This window comes from Schistocerca nitens, chromosome 3, assembly GCF_023898315.1.
Source record: "Schistocerca nitens isolate TAMUIC-IGC-003100 chromosome 3, iqSchNite1.1, whole genome shotgun sequence".
NCBI classification, from domain to species: Eukaryota; Metazoa; Arthropoda; class Insecta; order Orthoptera; family Acrididae; genus Schistocerca; species Schistocerca nitens.
In genome coordinates, this window is record NC_064616.1 from 746,682,950 (window position 1) to 746,690,375 (window position 7,426).

The 7,426-nt window shown below is 42.4% G+C and overlaps 1 non-coding gene across 1 annotated transcript; it reads right to left on the reverse strand.

Moving 5' to 3' along the window:
• On the reverse strand, nt 1-75 carry Trnaw-cca (transfer RNA tryptophan (anticodon CCA)). Its single transcript has one exon. It is a non-coding gene; the product is annotated as a tRNA-Trp (tRNA).
• Between the last annotated feature and the right edge of the window lie 7,351 nt (nt 76-7,426).

The following is a 7,426-nucleotide window of genomic DNA, read 5'->3' on the forward strand; positions in this document are numbered from 1 at the left end:
GTGCCCGACCGAGACTCGAACTCGGGACCTTTGCCTTTGGCGGGCAAGTGCTCTACCAACTGAGCTACCGAAGCACGACTCACGCCCGGTACTTACAGCTTTACTTCTGCCAGTATCTCGTCTCCTACCTTCCAAACTTTACACAAGCTCTCCTGCGAACCTTGCAGGACTAGCACTCCTGAAAGAAAGGATATAGCGGAGATATGGCTTAGCCACAGCCTGGGGGAGGTTTCCAGAATGAGATTTTCACTCTGCAGCGGAGTGTGCGCTGATATGAAACTTCCTGGCAGATTAAAACTGTGTGCCCGACCGAGACTCGAACTCGGGACCTTTGCCTTTCGCGGGCAAGTGCTCTAGCATCTGAGCTACCGAAGCACGACTCACGCCCGGTACTCACAGCTTTACTTCTGCCAGTATCTCGTCTCCTACCTTCCAAACTTTACAGAAGCTCTCCTGCGAACCTTGCAGCTGTGAGTACCGGGCGTGAGTCGTGCTTCGGTAGCTCAGATGGTAGAGCACTGGCCCGCGAAAGGCAAAGATCCCGAGTTCGAGTCTCGGTCGGGCACACAGTTTTAATCTGCCAGGAAGTTTCAATATTGCCATTTTTTGTTTAATTCCAATATTTTGATATGGTTTCTTTCAGTACAAATATCACTGGTGGATCGATTCTTCATTCATGTTTCTCGTCTATTGTCTCTCTTAAATACCGTTCCAATCTTTTCTGGAAAATCAGGGACACTCTTTGTAGGCTGTGCTAGTTAATGAGATGCCTCTAAAATTTCTGCATTCTTTCTTATCATCTTTCTTATGGATTTGGACTATGACCGCTTATTTCCACTCAGATGGCATTCTTTCTTCGTTCCAAATGTTGGTCACTAGTTTGTGTACTTGTTTCGCGATTGTATCACCTCCCTTCTTGAGTAGCTCAGCTGTTATTCCATCTTTTCCTGAAGGCTTGTTGTTTTTAGTATTTTGTTTGCGTCTATTATCTCTTTCAATCTCGGTAGTTCAACTAAGGGCTCTACCTTCTGATATTTACGTTGTTCCTCCGTTTAGGTACTTCCACCTTCGACGTTTAAAAGCTCCTCAAAATATTCCTTCCAAATTTCCATAGATTTTGTTCTTTCCAATGTTTATCTTCAGTGCCATACATGTGTGATAGGTATCTTTCTCAGAGAAAACCTAATCGGTCTGTAAAAATCTCTAGTATTCCTTCCAGTTTTATCCTCTTATGATTTTTTAACTAGAATTTCGATATGTTCTTTATTTTTCTTTACGAGAATATTTTTGGTTTCCCTGTCAGCATTTTCATATGCTTCTTTGCTTTCATTCGAATCTTCCTGTAGGTGCTTTTCCTTTGCTACTCATCTTTCTTTCACTTTTTGCTCACATTTCTCCGAGAACAACGGATTTTTTCTTCCTTCTGTTTCTTTTTCCACACACTTCTGCTGCTGCTGCTTCCACATTTGGTTTCGTCGTTTCCCACTGACATTCAATGTTGAGGTTATTTTCCACTATTAGAAAGTCAAATTTGTTTCGAAGCTTAATGACGTACTCCGGTACCTTTAATTATCTTTCAGTTTGTCTGCGACAATATTCCATTCTTTTATGCTACTTCCTCCCCTTCGCTTTTCTATAGCTATTCGTTGCCGTAACGCTATCGTGACTAAGGAGCGGTCCGTGCCTACCTCGACTCCTCTTACGGGTTTCGCATTCATTACACTGATTTTGTGCCTTTGGTCCATCAAGACGGCCTATTTGGTAACCGAAGTTGCCTTGTAAACGTCTTTCCGAGGAAAGTATGTGCTCATTCATCCTTACGTTGGGCCGGCTGGGGTGGACGAGCGGTTCTAGGCGCTTCAGTCCGAAACCGCGCAAGCACTACGGTCGCAGGTTTGAATCCTACCTCGGGCATGGATGAGTGTGATGCCCTTAGGTTAGTTAGGTTTAAGTAGTTCTAAGTTCTAGGGGATTGATGACCTCAGAAGTTAAGTCCCATAGTTCTCAGAGCCATTTGAACCAACCTTACGTTGGCTGCACTTTCATAGCTAAGAAATCTCACTCCATTATCGTTACTTCCAGCGAGTAAGCTTTCTACCCCTACTATTCCCTTCCAAAAGGTCTCCCTTCTGACTTCAATGTTGGTATCTCCACCAATGAGTTTCATGGCACATGTCATATCCTAGTTCATTACTACACCCTTTCAAGCATTTCATAGGAACTGTCTTTCTTTTCCTCCTCCGCTAGCTTAGTTGGGGCATGTAGCGTATTATATTTTTTGTGAAGCTACTCATTAGCCTTAACTCAGTTATTCTGTCATCAAATGATTGAACCCTTCCGCAGATTAATGCATATTTCAATGCTGAGCAATCAACAAGTGTCGGCGTGCGAATCATTCAACGAAACAACATCGATATGGGCTTTCGGAGCCGAAGGCCCACTCGTGTACCCTTGATGACTGCATGACACAAAACTTTACGCCTCGTCTGGGCCCGTCAACATACACTGGACTGTTGATGACTGGAAACATGTTGCTTGGTCGGACGAGTCTCGTTTCATTGTATTGACCGGATGGACGTGCACGGGTATGGAGACATCCTCATGAATCTATGGACCCTGCATGTCAGCAGGGGAATGTTCAAGCTGTGGAGTCTCTATAATGGTGTGAGGCGTGTGTAGTTGGAGTGATATGGGGCCACTGATACGTCTAGATACGACTCTGATAGGTGACATGTACGTAAGCATCCTGTCTACTCACCTGCATCCATTCACGTCCATTGTGCATTCCTGCCGGCCGGGGTGGCTGGCTCAGAGCACTAAAGGACTTAACATCTGAGGTCATCAATCCCCTAGAACTTAGAACTACTTAAATCTAACCAACCTAAGGACATCACACACATCCATGCCCCAGGCAGGATTCGAACATGCGACCGTAGCGGTCACGCGGTTCCAGACTGAAGCGCCTAGAACAGCACGCAGGGGGGGCCGAGCGGTTCTAGGCGCTACAGTCTGGAACCACGCGACCGCTACGGTCGCAGGTTCGAATCCTGCCTCGGGCATGGATGTGTGTGATGTCCTTAGGCTAGTTAGGTTTAAGTAGTTCTAAGTTCTAGGGGACTGATGGCCTCAGAAGTTAATTCCCATAGCGCTCAGAGCCATTTGAACCATTGTGCATTCCGACGAATTTGGGTAATTCCATCAGGACAATGCGACATCCCACATGTCTATAATTGCTACGGAGTTGCTCCAGGAACACTCTTCTGAGGTTAAACACTTCTGTTGGCCACCAAACTCCCCAGACATGAACATTATTGAGCATATCTGGGATGGCTTTCAACGTGCTGTTCAGAAGAGATCTCCACCCCTCGTACTCTTACGGATATATGTACAATCCTGCAGGATTCATGGTGTCAGTTCCATCCAGCACTGCGTCAGACATTAGTCGAGTCCATGCCACGTCGCGTACGGCACTTCTGCGTCCTCGCGTGGGCCCTACACGATATTAGGCAGGTGTACCAGTTTCTTTGGCTCTTCAGTGTATATCTACGATGACGAACATTTGTAAGCTAACCAACGCTATACCTCTTATCGGAGATGCTCTGTCGTGTTGACGTCAGAGCTGTTTATTTTATTTATTAATTTATTGTTCCGTGGGACCAAATTAAGGAGAAGTCTTCATGGTCATGGAACGAGTCAATACGTGGAATTATAGCACTTCAGTAGAAACAGATATTATGAAATATAAGAAACATATTCAGGCGACAAGTCGTAAGTATAAATAAAGAAAATTAACAATGTAACACTGGAATTTGCTTAATTTTTCAGCTCTTCCAGGAGCTCCTCGACAGAATAGAAAGAGTGAGCCATGAGGAAACTCTTCAGTTTAGACTTAAAAGTGTTTGGGCTACTGCTAAGATTTTTGAGTTCTTGTGGTAGCTTATTGAAAATGGATGCAGCAGAATACTGCACTCCTTACAGCACAAGAGTCAAGGAAGTGCATTCCACATGCAGATTTGATTTCTGCCTAGTATTAACTGAGTGAAAGCTGCTAACTCTTGGGAATAAGCTAATATTGCTAACAACAAACGACATCAAAGAAAATATATACCGTGAGGGCAATGTCAGAATTCACAGACTATTGAATAAAGGTCGTCAAGAGGTTCTCGAACTTACACCACATATAGCTCGAACAGCCCGTTTTTGAGCCAAAAATAGCCTTTTTAAATCAGAAGAATTACCCCAAAAAATAATACCATACATCATAAGCGTATAGAAGTATGCGAAGTAGGCTACTTCTCGTGTTGAACTATCACTTATTTCAGATACTGTTCTAATGGTAAATAAAGCAGCATTTAGTTTCTGAACAAGATCCTGAACATGGGCTTTCCACAACAGCTTACTATGTATCCGAACGCCTAGGAACTTGAACTGTTCCGCCTCGCTAATAATATGCCCATTCTGTCTGATCAAAATATCGGTTCTTGTTGAATTGTGAATTAGAAACTGTAAACACTGAGTCTTACTGTGATTTAGCATCAAATTATTTTCACAAACCACGACCTTATTTCATGAACTACATTATTTGATACTGTTTCAATATTACACACAAGATCCTTCACTACCAAACTGGTGTCAACAGCAAACAGCAATATTTTTGAATCACCTGTAATACTAGAAGGCATATAATTTATATAAATAAGAAACAGCAGTGGCCCCAGCACCGACCCTTGGGGAACGCCCCACTTAACAGTGCCCCATTGGGACTGAACATCACTACCACTCTCAATATTGCGGGTAATTATCTTCTGCTTTCTGTTATTAAGGTAAGAGGCGAACCTATTGTAAGCTACTCCCCTTACTCCACAATGGTCCAACTTCTGCAGTAATATTTTGTGGTCAACACAGTCAAAAGCCTTCGTTAAATCAAAGAAAACACCTAGCCTTCGCAACCTTTTATTTAATCCGTCCAAAACCTCACAGAGAAAAGAGAATATAGCATTTTCAGTTGTTAAACCATTTCTAAAACCAAACTGTACATTTGACAGCAAATTATGTGAATTTAAATGCTCCAGAAACCTTGTATATACAACCTTCTCGATAACTTTAGCAAACACCTATGTCATAGAAATAGGTCTAAAATTGTCAACATTATCCCTGTCTCCCTTTTTATAAAGTGGCTTCACTACCGAGTACTTTAATCGGTCAGGAAACCGACCACTCCTAAAGGAAAAGTTACAGATATGGCTAAGTACTAGGCTAACATACATAGAACAATACTTCAGTATTGTGCTAGATACCCCGACATATCCATGAGAGTTCTTGGTCTTTAGTGATTTAATTATTAACTCACTCTCTCTCTTGCCAGTATCATGGAGGAGCATTTCAGGTAACAGTCTCGGAATACTTGCTTCTAAGAGCGCTATATGATTCCCTGTTGGGACTAGGTTTCTATTTAGTTCACCTATTACATTCAGAAAGTGATTATTAAATACTGAATATATATGCGACTTATCAGTAACACAGACATTCCCACTACGTACTGATTATATATCCTCGACCTGTCTCTGCAGACCAACCACTTCCTTTACGACTGACCATATGGTTTTAATTTTACCCTGAGACTTAGCTATTCTATCTGCATACCACATACTGCCTTCCTAATAACATTTTTAAGCATCTTACAATACTGTTTGTAATGGGCTGCTGCACTTAGATTTTGACTGTTTCTAACGTTTTGATATAATTGCCACTTTGTTCTACAAGATATTCTTATCCCTCTAGTCAGCCACCCAGGCTGCCTGTTTGTGCTAGTACCCTGTTTTGAACGTTCTAACGGAAAGTAACTTTCAAAGAGCACAAGAAAAGTCTTGAGGAAAGCATTATATTTATCGTCTACTATATCAGCACTATAAACATCTTGCTACTCTTGTTCCTTGATAAGCTTTACAAAGGTCTCTACAGCAACTGGATCAGCTTTCCTAAACAGTTGATAACTATATTTAACATGTGTTGCAACACAAAAATCTTTTAGAGTTAAAATTTGTGCATCATGATCTGAAAGGCCTTCACCTTTTTGCTAACAGAATGCCCTTCTAGTAATGAGGAATGAACAAAAATGTTGTCTATGGTTGTTCTACTGTTCCCTTGCACTCTCATTGGAAAGAATGCGGTTTGCATAAGATTATGTGAATTAAGGAAGTCTACCAGGATCTTTTTCCTGGCACAATCACTTATACAATTAATATTGAAGTCATCACATATAACTAACTTTTTGTATTTCCTATAAAGTGAACCAAGAACCTCCTCTAACTTTAGCAAAAATGTTGTGAAATCGGAGTCTGTGGATCTATAAATAACAGCAGTTAGAAGTTAAGCTCCACTAAATTTAACCACACCTGCACAACATTCAAACAACTTTTCAGTGCAGTACTTTGAAACATCAATTGACTCAAATGGGATGTCGTTTTTCACATACATGGCTACCCCCCACACCGCAAAGAGCTCCTAGAAAAGCTGCTAGCCAACCTGTATCCTGGTAAAGGAAGCCTCTGAATTATCTCCTTATTTAAGAAGTGCTCAGATATACCAATTATTTCAGTGTCAACATCTATAAGCAGTTCACTAACTTTATCTCTAATACCTTGTATATTTTGATGAAATATACTAATTCCCTCATTACTCGGATACCTAAGCTTTGTCGAAAGTGGTTCCTTTGTTAGAGAGACTTCCCTTAAGCAGGAATACCTATCAGCTGAGTTCAATCTAAAAAAGGTGCAGCTCTAAAACCCACTACTGCAGGAATTTTCCCATGAGTGATCCCACCACCACCACCTATGCTGTTACCTATAAGCTTTGCCAACCTCCCCTTCCCATACCCGTTGAAGTGCAGGCCATGTCTAGTGAAACCCGTCCTGCTGATAGACTCCACCGACGCCACTGAAATGTGACCCATGCCTTCTGTCATCAGCGCACCCCCAAGTCTCATGTTATTACGCCGGACGGCTGTATTAAGATGAGGCCGATCGTGACGCTGAAACAGTTCCACGAAATGCACATTCGTGTTGCCAGTCTGAGTCACTAACTTTTCCAGGTCACCATCTATGTCATACTCCCCATCCTTATCAATACTATTACCAGCCCCACCCACAAACACTACCTGATCCTCTTTAGTAAAATCCATACATAACCCCCCTATGTTAACAGTCACCTGAGCGAATCCTGCATTAGGCTTCACAATGCTGGTGACCCGGTACTAACTCCCCAACACTTCCTGCAACTGCTGGCCTACACCTCTGCCATGAGAATTACCTAAAAGCAGAACCTTCTTCTTTCTCTTCGACTTTGCAACGGTCCCAGCCACCGTAACTGCCGAGGTCTGCTGCATACTTTCTACATCTACAGCTACTAGAGATTCCTCTCCACTAGA